Source organism: Natrix helvetica (assembly GCF_964273705.1).
Source record: "Natrix helvetica genome assembly, chromosome: 5".
In the NCBI taxonomy this organism is placed as follows: Eukaryota; Metazoa; Chordata; class Lepidosauria; order Squamata; family Natricidae; genus Natrix; species Natrix helvetica.
The window spans coordinates 18141964-18160104 of record NC_138551.1 but is presented as its reverse complement, the minus strand read 5'-3'; the positions used below and the strand labels follow the sequence as shown (position 1 = coordinate 18160104).

General features: G+C 42.6%; 1 protein-coding gene across 1 annotated transcript in view; it reads left to right on the top strand.

The window, feature by feature from the left end:
- FNDC3B (fibronectin type III domain containing 3B) overlaps positions 1-18141 on the top strand; it is a 310175-nt gene that overhangs the window by 114919 nt on the left and 177115 nt on the right.

Here is an 18141-nt window from a genome sequence, read left to right as displayed (position 1 = left end):
GCGGATATTAGAATGCAGAATTCTGGTTAGGGAATTAAGCTGGCAAGAAAACAAGGATATAAGATGGTTGATAAACATGATACAATGTAAACGTGAATAGTTAAATTGTAGCAGGTTAATGAACTTAATAAAGCAAAAGATTACAGATGCACATAAGCATAAAGTGCAACACCAGAACAAATATAAACACCAAGCTTTTCCCCCCAAAAAAAACCTAAGACTACAGGTGAAAAAGAGACCTTTGTCTATTCCAGAGTGCACCTGAGCTAATAAATCAGATGTAGTTTTACATTTAAAAATCCATAGAAATGGGAACCTTAATTTTAAAAAAGCTTGGAAGTCACATTTATCTCAGGCGAGGCTTCTTGCAAATGTGTCTACTCAACAAACGTTAGTGTATGGAATGAAATCATACAAGCAGATGAGAACATTGCACGCACTAAATATCTGCAACAGAGACAGCCTTGGTCGCGTTGGTTGATGATCTCTGGAGGGCCAGAGATAGAGGTTGTTCCTCTATCCTGGTCCTATTAGACCTCTCGGCGGCTTTTGATACCATCGACCATGGTATCCTATTGCGCCGGTTGGAGGGGATGGGAGTCGGAGGTACCGTTTTGCGGTGGTTCGGCTCCTACCTCTCCGACCGGAGGCAATGTGTGTTGACAGGGGGACAGAGGTCGACCCCGAGGCCACTCACTTGTGGGGTGCCACAGGGGTCGGTCCTCTCGCCTCTCCTGTTCAACACATATGTAAAGCCGCTGGGTGAGATCATCCGTGGTTTTGGGGTTGAGTATCACCTCTACGCTGATGATACTCAGCTGTATATTTCAACTCCAAACCACCCCAACGAGGCTGTCGAAGTAATGTCCCGGTGTTTGGAGGCCGTCGGGGTCTGGATGGGGGACAACAGACTTAAACTCAACCCCTCCAAGACTGAGTGGCTGTGGCTACCGGCACCTCGATTCAGCCAGCTGATTCCATCGCTGGCCATAGGGGGCGAGCAATTGCCCCCTGTGGAACGGGCGCGCAATTTGGGCGTCCTCCTTGATGCCCAGCTGTCAATGGATGACCATGTGGCGGCCGTGGCAAGGGGGGCGTTCCACCAGGTTCGCCTGGTGCGCCAATTGCGCCCCCTACTGGACCGGGATGCCCTACGCACGGTCACTCATGCGCTGGTGACGTCCCGCCTGGATTACTGCAACGCTCTCTACATGGGGCTGCCCTTGGGACGCGCCCGGAGACTGCAGTTAGTTCAGAATGCAGCCGCGCGGGCTGTGATGGGGAGTACGAGGTACTCCCACGTAACACCTCTCCTGCGCGAGCTGCATTGGCTACCTGTGGTTTTCCGGGTGCGTTTCAAGGTGCTGATTACCATCTTTAAAGCGCTCCATGGCACGGGACCTAGTTACTTGCGGGATCGCATCCTCCCACATACATCCCTGCGGCCAATACGCTCACACAGGGAGGGACTTCTCCTGGTGCCATCCACTGGACAATGCCGGCGGGCGACACCGAGGAGTAGGGCCTTCTCTGTGATGGGCCCAACCCTCTGGAATGACCTCCCCCCGACATTAGAACCACTTCTGACCTCCGCTCCTTCCGGCAAAAACTGAAGACTCACCTGTTCCGATTAGCAGGCCTGGCATAATTCAACTGTCCCTCCTGGCAAACGCACTATATCTGGTTATTTTAGGGGTTTTTTAATTCACTGTATTTGTTTTTAGGGGTTTGAACTTATTTTAATCTGCTTTGTACAGTTCTTTTAATGGCATTTTAACCTCCTCCATGTCAACTGTCAACTGTACATACTTAATTTTATTGTATCTGATATATTTTGTATGAACTGTACACCGCCCCGAGTCCCTTTCGGGAGAGGGGGCGGTCTAGAAGCATTAAATTAAATTAAATTAAAATTAAATCTGCCTTCCGAATCAATGATTCAGAATAGAATTGATCTCAGCGTCTGCTATGTTCTGGTTAATAAGTAAAATTCAACTAACTAGGATTAAGGTTGACTCAGTCTTCCATCCTTCCAAAATTGGTAAACTGTAAACCACTTGGAGAGGGCTGAAAAGCACTGTATATAAGTCTAAGTGCTATTGCTATTAAATAGTAGAGCAGTGTATACTTCAAATCTGCATTGGAAAAAATGTTTTGAACTTCACAACCCAAGGTTCAATGTGAGCCTGAGAAAACAGTCCTGATATTTTAGAAGTCACTACATGTTTTAGAAGGCACTCCAATTTAAATGACCAGATTCTACGAATCACCATTTTTCCAGATTCAGGTGGGCATCTGGAAATCTTTAGTGAATGCTTCACATACACACAACACAAACTGAATCATTTCTGAGGCCTGGATCACCCGATGAAATCCTTATCCTTTCACAATACACATCTGAACCATTTTCCAAGTTAATTACAACTGGGCATAAATATAAAGGTTGTGTTATACAGAATAACAGAGTTGGAAGGTACCTTGAAGGTCTTCTAGTCCAACCCCCTACTCAAGTAGGAGACCATATACCATTTCAGAAAAATAGATGTCCAATCTCTTAAAAACCTCCAGTGTTGGGAGGTACCCACAACTTCTGGTGGCAAGTTGTTCCACTAATTAATTTCTCCTTAGTTCTAGGTTTGATCCCTCCTTGTTGTGTTTCCTTTTTCTTATTTCAGCTTAAAAAAATGGTCATTAGCTTTGAAGGAAGCTGTAATATATTTATGAGAAGGAGGGGTACATGGGCAGCTATTCAGCTCCCACACCAATAAAAATGTATTTTTGTTATCTGTCCTATACTTTGGCATTTCATATTAGTAGATATGTCATGCCAAGGAAACCTAAATGTCGCCTTTGTGATGTAAGATAAAATGAAGGACATTTCATCTTATCACTGATATTCAGGCAAAAATGTGCAGAAATAGAGGTGAAAAACATCTCTGTGTAACATTAGCTTTCTGAATTTTGCTGGGACTAAAAGAAAATGTCAGTAGTTCTGCCTTCCTATCCCAGTGCTCAGCTATTTGTATTCTAAACATTATACTGTATGGATTCGAGATGTATCTTTTTTATATGAAATGTTTTATCTTGACTGTGTCTTGGGTCACCGTGGAAAAGTCATTTTATTCAAGTGTACTGTACATCTGCTGGTCAGAGTTAAAATAAGAGTCTGGTTCTGTATGTCATGTGGACTGCGTAGTTGAGGTCATTTCCATGTGGCACTACATTTTTTTCTTAATTCCTCTAAAACAATTTGAAGAGGCCTGTGATTGTTTTGTTCCAAACACCCTTGAAATACCGTGCAGGGGTGTCAAATTGGCGGCCCATGGGCTGGATGTGTCACACGCAGGCAGTGGTGGGTTTCAATTTTTTTAGAACCTATTCTATGGGTGTGGCCTATTTTGTGGGCGTGGCTTGGCAGTCATGTGACCGGGCAGGTATGGCCAACTTGACATACTCATGCACACTCAGTCACATCACCACCACCACCCAAAATAGTGAGTATAGGTGGCATTAAGCTGATTCTCTCTGGTTCGGGCAAACAGGTAGTGACAGCTGTGGGCGTCTCCGCCCACTCACCCTGATCTAATGTGCATGCGCACACGCTCACATTTGTGAACTGGTAGGGAAGGTAAGTGAATCCCACCACTGAGTATACAGCTTGTATAACAGTGTAAATGTGCTGTCCCCTCAAAATAACGCAACACACAACCATTAACTGCTGGCAGCAGAAGTGAGTACACCCCTAAGTGATAATGTCCAAATCACTCGTGATAGATCTGAACTTCTTCATTAACCCCAATCCAGCCTTTCATGCTCTTTTCTCCTACTGAGGTTCTTTTGTTTGAAGTTATTTTCAAGGTCAACAACAGTGTGTCATGGAAGACAGATATAGAATGGATATTGCACGATCTTACCACATAACATTCATAACATTGTTTTATAGCAAGATTTTTTCACAACAGAAGTTTTGCGACTGATCACTGCAGTAGTCCCCACTTCGCAACTGTTCAAAGTTAAGATGGATCTCCCATATGTACATACCATCCGTTTTCATAGTTCCACTGTTCCACCTCCCCCAGTCACATAACTGCATTTTGAGTGCTTGGCAACCCACTAGCATGTGTGGCCTTTTGCAACATATTATGGTCACATGACTGTAAATTTTGGCATTTTTGAGGTTTTCTCCTGGGTTCCAGCAGAAACCACCCATTTGTGGGGAAAAGATCCATTTAACAACTCCAGTGTTGCTTGACAACTTGCCGTATCTATTCATGACTGCCACAAAAATGTCATAAAATAAAGCCTGGTTATATGCTTAATGATCACCACAATATGCAACCATACTCCAGGCTCATTTACAGTCATAAATCGAGGACTTTTGTTTTAAATAGTCTTCTACAAGTTCTTTATTCTGTGGATGTTAAATTTTCTATGCATTCTAACCACTGTGGTCAACAGTTAACATTGGAATATAAGTTTGGAAGATATTTTAGAGTTCAATAGTAACTAATAGTAACTTCATTCTTGCTGCCAATGATTGATGCTAGATATTCAGCCTCAAAAATTTTGAATGTGCAGTCTGTCACCAATAATAGTATATTACTAGCGTTCCTTCAGTTGGGATCTCTGAGCAGGATGGAAAGATCCATTTTCAATTCTCTAGTCAGCTATGAACTGTTGTTTGTCTTTCTATCTCGGTCCACCCCCATAAATGGTTAAAGCTACAGAGATGAGCAGAAAACCATCTCGTGTATAACTGTCAATCTTCTTAAATGGGAACTTCCTACAGGTATAATAGAGGGACGCAGTAGCTCAGTGGCTAAGACGCTGAGCTTGTCGATTAGAAAGGTCGGCAGTTCAAATCCCTAGCACTGCGTAACAGAGTGAGCTCCCATTATTTGTCCCAGCTTCGGCCAACCTAGCAGTTCGAAAGCATGTAAAAATGCAAGTAGAAAAATAGGGACCACCTTTGGTGGGAAGGTAACGGCATTCTGTGCATCTTTGGTGTTTAGTCATGCCAGCCACATGACCACGGAGATGTCTTTGGACAGCGCAGGCTCTTTGGCTTTCAAACGGAGATGAGCACTGCCCCCTAGAGTTGGGAACAACTAGCACATATGTGCAAGGGGACCCTTTACCTTTACCTTTACAGGTATAATAATGCTGTACATGGGGATTTATAATGTATATTCAATTGTTTTCAGTTATTACTTACTAAGTAAGAAAGGTGGTTTTTTTTTTAAAAAAATCTAATAGATATATAAATAGAGTTTATGTGTGGATTCAGGAGCTTGGGGAACAGTACACAAGAATGTTACTTATAAAAAAAAATATTCCAAAGCAGCTGCATTAGCACGGAAACAATATCAACCCACTCTGCTTAGATCCAGCATGACTTGCTGAAATGTCACTTGTTGAAAACAGAAATGCTTTGCACAAATCTGACATTGTTTGAGCTGTAATGATCACCTGGCTAGAAGGCTGTACTGTATTTGCGGTAAGATAATACTATTTGTTGCGCTTGCTCTCTACAGGGGGCAAGGGGGGCTCTTTGGAAGCTTCTGCTCAGCCCAGACAGGACCATCTGGAAATGGGAGACAAAAGACTTCTGTATTTGGGTTTGTATAGCTCTCCAAACAGTGTAAGCTGAACTGGGGGACTGGGGGGTGTCCTGGGTAGTCTTGGGTTGCACGTCAGGTATGTCAAAAGGTTGGAGGTAGATTAGCCAAGTGGTTCAGAGTCATAGTATAATTATGTTGTTATTCTTTTTTTTGTTGTTCCATCTCAAAGTTTTTTTTTTTAAATACAGCTTAAACACATATTATAGAAACAAAGTGTTCCCTTTTACAGCCTCTCATTTACATCACCCATTTCACATCATAACTTGGTTTTCACTTTCAGCCAAATTATTTTCTTCCATTATTTTTCTTTTTTTATATATACTCATTTTTTCTTAGTACATAAACAATATCTTCAATTGCCCCTTCAATAATTGCCCCAAATTATTGTTTCATATTTCTCTATTGGTCTATTTTACTATAAACAGTATATATCCTCTAGTTACAGTTTGACACAGAGAGCATTTCTTTCAGTTTTCTCTACAATTAACTATGTGTTATACTGTCTTTATTTCTTAATCAGTTGCACAACAATACCAATCATACTACTATACTACATACTACTGTGAAAAACAATTGTAAGTGACTTTTTCCAGAGCCATTGTAACTTTGTACGGTCAGTGAATGAACTGTTGTAAGTCGAGGATTACCTGCATACATAGTATAGACCAGCGATGGCGAACCTTTTTTGGCTCGTGTGCCATAAGCGGGGGGAGCACGGGGGGGGGGGGGGGCGTGTGCGGACGTGCTACACCCATAATGCAATCTGCGACACCCCCCCCCAGTGCGGATGAACGCATGACATTTTTTGCATGCTTTTTTTGTGCCCTCCCCAGGCTCCAGAGGCTTTATAGCTGGCCAGCGTGCATGAGGCTTTATAGGAGCCTGGGGAGGGTGAAAACAGCCTTCCCCCCCCCCAGAGGACCTCCGGAGGCTTCAGGAGCTTCCCTGAAGCCTCCAGAGTGCAAGAAACCGGCACTATGGGCAAACTGGAAGTTCAGGAACGGACTTCCGGTTTGTTCGTAGGGACGGTTTAAGCCCTCTGGAGCCTTCAGGGGCCTTCCGGAGGCTTCCCTGAAGGCTCCGGAGGACTAAAAACGACCCTAGTGACATCTGGTTTACCCATAGGGCCAGTTTTTTGTGCTCCAGAGGCTTCAGGGAAGCTCCTCAAGCCTCTGGGGGGCCTCGGGGGAGGGGGCGGTGAGGCTGTTTTCGCCCTCCCCAGGCTCCTATAAAGCCTCATGCACGCTGACCAGCTGACAGGGCAACACCTCACGTGCCCTGACAAATGGCTCTGCATGCCACCTTTGGCACGTGTGCCGTAGGTTCGCCATCCCAGGTATAGACGCAAATGTTTTTTAAGGCAATCTGAGGTTTGATTTGGCTTGTTGAAGGAAGCAAGGTTGCAAATGGTGTGTACATTAAGTATCCTTCCTATTGGACTCTTTTTTTTTTTGCTTTGATTTTTGAAATAATATTCACGTAAATGCACATGCATTTCATTACACAAGGTTGGGAAACATGTTGGCTTAGGTGGCCCCCCAGTCCCCTTCTCTGAGACCCTTAGAACTTCCTTTTAACATGAATTCTGCCAGTAGATGCCACAAGTTTCTCTGCATCACATTTTTGGTGTCAGAATTTTGCTACGCTCTTGCTTTGCATTCGCAACTGGATCGTGTGGCCGTAGGCTCACTCAACTATTTGCTCAAGCAAATAAATCAAATGAATAAAAATAAATTGAACCCTTTCAAGTTGGGCCCCGTAATTTTTGTTGGTTTAAATTTTGATGGTCTTATTTGCAAATTTTAATTCTGTGCTTATAACTTTTGGGAAGTTACTGGTAGACCTTGGTAGTTGGTAATTTCCAAAAAAGGTTTACAGAAATAAATAATCTAGGAACGGATTTTTTTCAGGGTGGGGGCAACAGCAGAGAAGGCTTTCTTCCTGGATCCCATCCAGTGGTGGGATTCAATTTTTTTTACTACTGGTTCTATGGGCGTGGCTCGATGGGTGGCTTAGTGGGCGTGGCAGGGGAAGGATGCTGTAAAATCTCCATTCCCTCCTAGACTCAGGAGGCAGAGAATAGATGTGGACGGGGCCAGTGGTGGGTTGCTCCTGGTTCAGCCAAACCGGTAGTTGTGGCGACGGGAGGCCCCACTTACCAACCTGAAGCATTGCACGTGCGAGCGCGCCCAGGAGCATGCCTGAACCGGTAGTAAAAAATATTTGCAACCCACCATTGGGTGGGGCCAATCAGAGGTGGTATTTACCGGTTCTCCGAACGACTCAAAATTTCCGCTACCGGTTCCCCAGAACTGGCCAGAACCTACTGAATACTACCTCTGATCCCATCAGTCAGATTTCTTTAACCAAGGTGTGCCATGTAGGACATTAAAGAATCATAACCATTATCTTGAATTGGACCAGGAAGTGAACTAGCACCCAGTGCAGCTCATACCACAAAGGTGTTACGTGTGGCTATTCTTTACTGTTGCATTTCCCTTGATAATGCACATTGCAGCTGAATAGAAACAATATGGCGTAGCTTGGTCTGAAATTGGTTTCCTCCTGCAAAATGTTGCAACATCAAGCAAGACAGCTGTATCCATTACTAATAGAGGCATTTTGACAGGACACCAGCATGGATATTTTTCCCACAAGGAACAGATGTGTAGAGTACATTGCTATATTCCTTTTCCTTTCCAATTCTTCCCCACCGTCTTCCCCCCACCTCTTTTTTTTCTCTGCATACAGCTGCAAGCCATGTCATTTTCTTAAGAATATTGTAGGTGTGGTGTTTGCAATATTGTTTGTCAAGAAGGAAGAATTTATAATAAGGATAGGATGGAATAGTTATGTCGTGACTCAGTAGGATCTGTCAGCTGGAAAAAAAAATCTTGTTTTAAGAGAATGTTAATGTTTGGTCATTATCTTTCAATAGGTGTGTTTATTTTATCTCCTATTTATTTTGCCTCACGCACTCAGGCACACTTTATTTCCTTGTAAGAGAAGATCCTCTTTGTGGCTTTGTCAGCAGATAAAAATACATTTGAAAAGTTGCCCTACATGCCTTCTGGCTACCCTGTGTTAATGGAAACTGAACCTTAGATTTGGGGTTATTGCAAAATACTTGCTGTTTTATTATAGCAAGGTATTATCCTTTTTTTCTCCTAAGTGGTAGTTTCTTTCACCTGATAGCTTCTTGAAATAACAGTTGTCTACAAGAAGAAGGGAGAGGCATTTTGGGGATATTGTAGAAGATAATTTATATCCTTGTGACAGTATTTCCAGCTGGCCCTTTAACACGTAATATCAGTTATCTTGGGTTATGCATTGTTCATTTCCAAGGACTTTGCATCATTGCCTAAGCCAAGGGGAGGCACTATTAGATACCCTATAGCAGGGGTGTCAAACTCAATTTCATTGAGGGCCGCATCAGGGTTGTGTTTGACTTTGGGGGGCCAGGGCTGGCATGGTCAGTGGGACATCACTCATGTCGGGGGTGCCAGTGGTGGCCCAAGTGCTCCCAAGCTCCGTTTTCAGCCATGACGTTTTCAGCCATGACGTTTCCTGCAACCCTCTGCCAGTGAAAAAGGAACTCGGGAGGGTCACCCACGGCCGCCACAAGCTCAATTTTTGGCTGCGATTGCTTCCTGCAATCTTCTGCCAGCAAAAACAGAGCTGGCAGAGGCACCGTCCTTTGCTGTTTCCAGGGTGGCCCTGTGGGGCAGATCTAAGCACTCTGCAGATTGGATCCTGCCCCCGAGCCTTGAGTTTGACACTTTGCCCTATAGGGGAGATAGAGGAAGAAAATCCATCCAATTTTGGTTTCAATAAAGGTAAGGAAGGATAAGCAAATGCAGATAGTTGTTGAATTACAACAGTTGATTTAGTCACCATTCGAAGTTACAACGGCGTTGAAAAAAAGTGACTTGTGACCGGTTTTCACACTTGCAAACATTGCAGCATTCCCATGGTCACGTGATCAAAATCCAAGTGCCTGTCAACTGACTGATATTTATGACAGTCGCAGTGTCCTCGGTCACGTGTTCTCCTTTTGAGACCTTGTGACGAGCAAAGTCAACGGGGAAACCAGATTCACTTAACAACTGTCTAACTAACTTAACAACTGTAGTGATTCACATAACCACCGTGGCACTAAGGGCCGTACAATGGTCCAAAAATCTCTTTAACAAATGTCTCACTTAACTGCAGAAATTTTGGGCTCAGTTGTGGTTTGTAAGTCGAGGGCTAGCTATATTTATTTTTGGAAGCAGTTCTCTGAATCCCTCTTGGATACTGGAACACTTGAAAAATGGGCTTTTCTTCCGTCAACCCTACATTTTGAAGTCCAATGTTTTGAAGCTCAGCAAGCTGAAGTTAGTTTCCTGTGTTACTGAAATCATCTGTTTTCCAGCTGTAACTCCAATTGACAAACGCCTAATTTTGTACAACCCATATTTGTGGAAGGATGCCTCCCTTCCGCCCAAGAGGTGGTACTCAGCAGGTTCTGATCAGTTCTGGAGAACCGGTAGTGGAAATTTTGAGTAGTTTGGAGAACCAGTAAATACCACTTCTGACTGGCCCCACCCTCATCTATTCTCTGCCTCCCAAGTCCCAGCTGATAAGGAGGGAATGGAGATTTTACAGTATCCTTCCCCTGCCACGCCCACCAAGCCATGCCATGCCCACCAAGCCATGCCATGCCCACCAAACCATGCCCACAGAACCGATAGTAAAAAAAATTGAATCCCACCACTGCGTCACCCCCATTATTGTCTATCCTTTCAACCCAGTAGAGAAATGACAGACGTTCAACATTATCAGTCTTCTGTCATTCAATGCTTCTTTATTTGACCAAGAAATGCCATAGAGAGAGACATCCAAGGATGGGATGTGACTGGAGATTAAAATCCTGGAAATAAGAAAATCTACCTACCTTCATAAGTATTTTTATGGAACTGGAAGAAGGAGGAAAGTGTAGTGTAATTTTCCTGAACCCAGTGCCTTCCAGATACTTTGGGATTAATTCCCAAATATAATGGGAGGAATTCTAATGTATCATTTTTATAGGATCTCCTGAGTTAAACAGCACCTTACTCTGCGAAACCCTTTGTACTGGCAGAATCTGCAGACTAGAAAATTCAAAGAATCTAGCAATAATTTGCAGAGTGGTTTCCTATCTTTACAGTGGCCTTCAATTTTTTGTAAGCATGTTGGTGGAATGTTTTAAGATAAATTCTTGGCAGGATAGTAACATTTTGTGACCCAGGTCCAATTGACCTGACTTGGCAATCTTTTTTTTTCCTCCCTTGATAACGAGAAATGCAAACAGTATTTAAATCAAGTCATAAAACAAGTTCCACCTCATTCTAATTGGAGGCTTGTGAAAACATCACTAGATCCTTTTATGTGAATATAGGAATCGGAACTGAGAAATCCGTTCATTTTAGATTTTTTCTCAAACTAAAAAGAGGTATTAACCTAAATGTTCAGGATGTGATAGAAATACATCACTGAGGTTGTCTCAGAACAAATATTAGTAATTGGAATCATACAATAATAGCATTTTCCTTTTTGAGATATGTTGCTGTAATTTCTAAATTTGTCTCTTCAAGGCAACATATTTGGACTAGGGTGACCAATAGGAAAAGGAAATACAGTTCCAGAACAAATGACTGCAAAGGATATAACTGTACAAATTTAGAAAAATAATAATAAATAGGATTGAAATAAAATCCAGTATATGCCATCCCAGCTGGGAAAAGCAGATGTGTGTGCTTGTTTATTCTGCTGTCTAGTATTAACTGGAGAAGATTTTTAAAGTTCCTGCTGTCTTTTATTCCATTAAAAAAAAGAAAAAGAAATCTGCCAATTCCTTAGGCTGGACATTTCTGCAAAAAGAAGATATTTTCATAGAGGCTTGTTCTCCGAATAGGAATCCCATGGCCATTGTAGTCATCAGGAGCACAGTTAGTCCTCAACTTACAAGCACAATTGAGTCCCACATTTTTGTTGCTAAGTGAAACATTTGTTAAGTGAGTTTTGGCCCCATTTTACAACTTTTCTTGCCATAGTTGTTAAGTGAATCACTGCCACTGTTAACTTAGTAACACGGTTGTTAAGCTGCAATGGTCATAAGTGCGAAAAAAGGCCATAAGTCACTTTTTTCAGTGACTTTGTCACTTTGAACGGTCACTAACAGTTGTGAACTGAGTATATGGTCTTGTTTAGTGATTGTATAAACCAATTTACTTTTTAAGAGAAAATTTCTGGCTAGCTCTCTGTTCTGACCCCCCTCTCCACGCCTGTGAATAAACCAGAACACAGGCTTGGCTGTTTGCCACTGTTTAATTACTGAGATAACAAATCCTTTGGCTGAGGGCCCAGACAACTCACGTTCAATAGAGCAACCCAAATAATTCAAATGAAGCAACGCAGATAGTCCAAACGAGCAGACATGGCTAGAATACACAGATTTTCTTAACTACTAATTCGAACGGTTGTTTCCTGCAAATGTCCCCTCCCAACGCCTCACCTATAATCTCTCTTGGGAGGGGCCAATCCACAACCACCTGTGCTTAATCATCTTCTGTGAGTCTGCCTACGGAGTTGCTGCTTCCGTTTCTCAGTCCTTCTCAATCTAGCATCAGGGACAAACTGCTTTTGATCCTCCCCACTGCGCCATGCCTCAGGCACCTCCTGGTGGCCAACCAGCCTCTCTGGTCCCTGCTCTGAGTCTGAACCCTGCACAGGGTCCTCCACATCGTCCAGGGCAGACTCATATGGTTCCTCGCTATCCGAGTCCATCAGCAGTTCAAGCGGATCCTGCTGGGCCACAACAGCCCTCTAGAGGGAGAATTATTTTTTTCATTCAGTGAAGTACTCATGGTTGGAGAAAAAATGACATTTGTCTTCTCCCATATTGGGCATTTTGTTTATCTGTGTTATTGTTTTTCTGTATAGCTTTAACTCCGATATACTACATACATTACACATTCTGAAATGGCATAGGGTTTCCGGCCTAAGCAGGGGGTTGGACTAGAAGATCTCCAAGGTCCTTTCCAACTCTGTTATACTTTTCTCTTCTCTTCTCTTCTTCTCTTTCCTTGCTGAATTCCAGTCATCTAAAAAGTTCAGTGTTCCAGTACTGGGACATCTAATGACCAAAATCTATCTGGCAAGAGAGCAATATCTTTCTTCCTGCACTTGAATGTTTTTGTTATTCCGTGCAATTATGTGGAGGCAATTTTATCAGTCTAGTTCTTTGCCAATGGATCCTACTTGCAATCTAAGTGCTGCTTAGAATTGGTGCTTTAGCGAAAAATAGAGCTACGTTTGCAGTGGTTTGTGGATGAGTGAGGCACTTGAGTAACAATTCTTGGGAAACAAGAAAATGCCGGCCTATTGACGTTGTATTCCTGAAGGTATTTGGCTGAATCAATGGGAAACCAAGGGATGAATAAGGCTGATAAACTATTGAATTCAGCTACTGTTTTAGTTTTGTTAACCAATACTTCTTTAAATAGTCATCTAATATTTTTGCGTAACCCATCCGGAAAGAGCCATCATATTTACATTAAGTTGAAGTGTTATACAGTTCTTTTTTAAAAAATGTATCCAGTTACTTTTGTTCTTGGTAAAACTTACATACTTCCTAGTCTCCTGAAAGTAATGTTTTGAAGTAGAAATATAGAACATTATTAATGTAGGAAAGGTATTACATTTTTTTCCAAATAGAGAGTACCGTGTTTTTCATAGGGCAGTGATGGCGAACCTATGGCACGCGTGCCACAGGTGGCACGTGGAGCCATTTGTCAGGGCACGCGAGCCGCTGCCCTGTCAGCTGGCCAGGGCGCATGCGCGCACTGGCCAGCTGAGTTCATCCTTTTTAAAAGCCATTTTTCGCCCTCCCCATGCTCCATAGGCTTTATAGGAGCCTGGGGAGGGTGAAAAGAGCCTCTCCTGCCCCCCCCCAGAGGCTCTCCCGAGGCTTCATGAGCTTCCCTAAAGCCTCCGGAGCGCAAAAAAACAGCCCTATGGGCAAACCGGAAGTTCGGGAACAGACTTCCGGTTTGCTCGGAGGGTCATTTTGACTGCTCCGGAGGCTTCAGGGAAACGTCCTGAAGGTCCCTGAAGCCTTCGGAATGCCCAAAACGACCCTCCAAGCAAACCGGAAGTGACTTCTGGTTTGGTCGGAGGTTCATTTTGACTGCTCCGGAGGCTTCAGAGAAGCGTCCTGAAGGTCCCTCAAGACTCCGGAGGGCTTCCTGGGGGGCAGGGGAGGTTGTTTTCGCCCTCCCCAGGCTCCTATAAAACCTCTGGAGCCTGGGGAGGGTGAAAAAAGCATGCAAAATATGGGAGGTTGCGCCTGTAGTGCGTGCATGCACACTGGTGGGGTTGCACATTGCATTATATGTGCAGCATGCCCGCACACAACCCCCCTGCGCTCCCCCCACTTAAGGCACACGAGCCAAAAAAGGTTCGCCATCGCTGCCATAGGGTCTTAATTTCTTTTGACAACAACCCTCCCCCCGGAAATAAGAAATAAGATCTTATTATTTTTGAGGTGCAAGAGGTGGTGAGAGTGGTCGCCTCATGGCTGCTGCTGTGTTGCAATATTTTTGGGGGAAGGCTTATTTTTGGGTAAGGGCTTATTTTAGCGCATGCACTCAAAAGCCCAATTGGGCTGGAGAAAGGAAGATAACATTCTGCTTTTTAAAAAATTGCTTACAGACATTTATTACTTACCTTCACTCATTTGGAGACAAAACAGCCAACCTCCAAGGCTCATTATTAAACACTGGTGCTTTAAATAGGATTGAAAACACTATATTAAGTTGCCATTTAGGAAAGAAACATTCCTTTGAAACAGCTCATTTTAGTTAAATGATTGTTTAGGGGGGGAAAAGCAATATGAATAAAAAAGCCACCCAGAATTGTGTTGCTATTTTAGTCTGCATTGAAAGCTGCCAAACGTTTAGGGGGGGGGGGGGGGTAATGGTAACGAGAGAAACATTTTGGGTATCTATCCAAGAATTGTTGATATCAAAGTCCCACTGGCCCACTAGTGTCTGAATTTGCCATTATTGCCACACACTGAAACTAATTTTGAATGGAATCACTGGAAAAAGAGCTTCTTTGCAATTGATTCAACTGGTTTTGGGAACTACTTTTCAGCTTGTGAAGTTGGACTCTAGTTGGAAGTTATAAATCATCTAAAGAGGGTGAAGATGACTGGGAATGACCTAAGTTGGTTTAGTGTGAGAAATTCTAATCATTGAGGAAAAAATATACTTCATACAAATCTTGTAACTATTATTTCACATCTTCTGCTACTTCTTTCATGACATCTAATGTCCCTATTTTCTGTTAATTCTGATCTGAATTCTAGTGGCAACAGCGTGAAGAAATAGCTTCTCCCTTTCATTAGAGTTGATGCTTTAATTTCCAAAATGCAGATAATTGATAAAACAGCAACATTTCCCCAGATTTATGAGGGGGGGAAATCCATTTTTTAATGGCCAGCCAACCTACATATATGTGGAAGCAACATGTATGTCACATTTCTAGATAGACATTGTGTCCTGAAATTTGAGTACTATTTCATTTGGACAATTATTTCAACTTTGGCTCTGTAACTGTTAATTCATTCATTGACCAGGAGTTACCTGACTCAGTCATGTATCACCCTGCCATTAAAGAGACTTTTATTTGATTTGATTTGCAATTTTTTTAAAGAGCAATTTGGTGTAGGGCCTAAGGCACCAGTCTAGAAATCAGGAGACCATGAGTTTTAGTCCTACCTTGGGCACAAAGCCAGCTGGGTGGCTTTGGAGCAGTTACTCTTTTATCTGTAGGAATAAGGCAATGGAAAACTACTTCTGAAAAACCTTGCCATGAGTACTGCAGGGACCTATCCAGGTAGTCTCTGAAAATCAGATTGAACGGAAGGAAAAACAAGATTTGATCATTCCCAGGTTTAAGGTAGCAATAGCACTTAGACTCAGGGGTGGGATTCAGCCAGTTCGCACCACTTCGGGAGAATCGGTTTTTAACTTTCTGAGCAGTTCGGTGAACTGGTTGTGGAAAGAAATCATTAGGGCAGAGAACCGGTTGTTAAATTTGAATCCCACCATTGCTTAGACTTACTGTATCTACCGCTTCATAGTGCTTTATAGCTCTCTCAGAGCGATTCACTAATGTCAGTATAATGCCCCCAACAATCTGGGTCCTCATTTTATTGGCCTCAGAAGGATGGAAGGCTGACTCTACCTTGAGCCTGTCAGGATTGAACTCCTAGCTGTGGACAGAATTACCCTGCAATACTGCATTCTAACCACTGCGTCACCATAGCTCTTGGGAGTAGTAGCTACAGTCATACAGTTAATTATGTTGTGGAAACATGTAATCAGTCAGTTTACTAATTTTGCATACCTAATTCTACAAATAAAAGGAAGAGTGGTTAAATATATATATATTTAAGACATCTGGTCCACTGATTTTAGTGAGCAATAATTGCTTTTAGTTTCCTATATGAAGAATGAAAATTCAGTTGGCTTCCTTAGAAAACAAATTTAATGTCACTTTCTGTATGGTTTTTAGCTCAAAATAGAGTAAGTGGCTTGGAGTCCTCTGTGAAATGTTTGCAGAAGACATACTGATGAACAAAAAAGCACAGAGATTGAAGTCTTTCATAGAAGAAAATTCCTCCAAGCTACATTGGCTTGGGGGAATTTTATACCAGACATTCAGTTAACGCCTGTGGTTTCCAAAATACCTATATTTCATTGCAGGAAGCTTATTATGTTCTTTTAAAAAAATAGTTGCCTCCCCATAAATACTTTTGGGGCAGAGGCTAATCTATTCTGTGGAGCACTAGACGGGTAAATAATCTTCAATTCATTGGAAGAAGGCCACTTTTTCCCCCTTATTTGATTGCCAATAATTTTCCGTTAATTTTATAGTAAAAGCCAGCGAACAAGGCATCAGGCCAAGTTCATAGAAATATTAAAGGGGCTTCCTGTATTTTAGTAATATCAGATAATCTCGAAGCCCATCAAGTACAAGGTGCCAGTGTTCCAAATAGCATCCAAAAGTAAATCAGAGTCCAAGGCAAAGTATTGCTCAAAATACCAATTTATTAAGAGAGCCATGTTGGCACATCTGGGAAAACCTGAATCTGAAAGCTTTTCCCCACCTACTTGAAAGTTCAAGATCTTGCCCCCACATCCACAAGTCCATCACATGGTCCAATCTCCCACTGCCATGCTAGCAGTTCCACCCATCCAGTTCCAGTCAGGTGCAGAGGTGCAAAGACAAAGGATGACCTTGGCTTTCTAGAAAGAATGTTGTTATGGCTACATAGCATCTCACTCTGTACAATCCCCCCTCCCATTTTCCCACAATAGAAAATGCATAGTAGAATAATAGAAAGTGTGGCAGGCCAAAGAGCCAAAAGAAAAGATGGCTGCAGGCCTGACACAAGGATGCAAATTGCAGATTTATATACAACTAGCTGATAACCCGGTGTTGCCCGGGTATTTATTTCTCCCAATCCTATATTAGACAGGAATGGCGATGTCAAGTGGCAACCTAAGTGTGGAATGGGCTGTCCTCCTTCCTTCCATTAACGTCACTGCAATTCCTGAAGAGGCGACGGCAAGAGCAACTTCTCCCTGAGCCCTGATTTTGGTGACAATTAAATTAGTTAAAAATGTTTTCCTTGTGCCCACGAAGCATCAAGAAAAATGATACCACCTTGTTGGTTTGCTAGCTGATCTAAGGTCATTTGGTATGCTTTTTTTCTGATCTTGATTTAGAAGTGACTTCTTGTCCACGATATTTGCACTAAGTCATTCGACGTCATAGTTCTTTTCTCATATGTAATCCGTGTGAAGTACGTCGTGTCAGTCTCGTAGTGGAGCAGGCAAGCTGAGTTGCCATAATGTTTTATTGATTACGGCCATACATTTGTCCTCAAGAATAATTGAAGCCTTGTTGAAAATGTCCAGACCAAAGGTAATTCCTAATGTTGGATTTTCCCCCTTACCAGATGGAGCCGCCTTGTGGAGTACTGTGAAGCCGTTACCATGGCAACTCCACTGTGCTGTACAGTAGAAGCCATTTTAAGGCACAACAGGCTGTATCTTAACAGAACATACACCCCGAGGGTGTTAGGGGTGTCTTACCCCCACAGTATTTTTTCCCCAGAGAGTAAGTCATCTGTGTACCAAGATGACTTACACACACAGACATACACAGAGCCATTTAGATAGATGATAGATAGATAGATAGATGATAGATAGAAAGATAGAAAGATAGATAGATCAATAGATAGATGATAGATAGATAGATAGATAGATAGATAGATAGATAGATAGATAGATAGATAGATAGATGATAGATAGATAATAGACAGAAGATAGGTAGGTAGGTAGGTAGGTAGGTAGGTAGGTAGGTAGGTAGGTAGGTAGGTAGGTAGGTAGATAATAGACAGAAGATATAGATATATAGATGATAG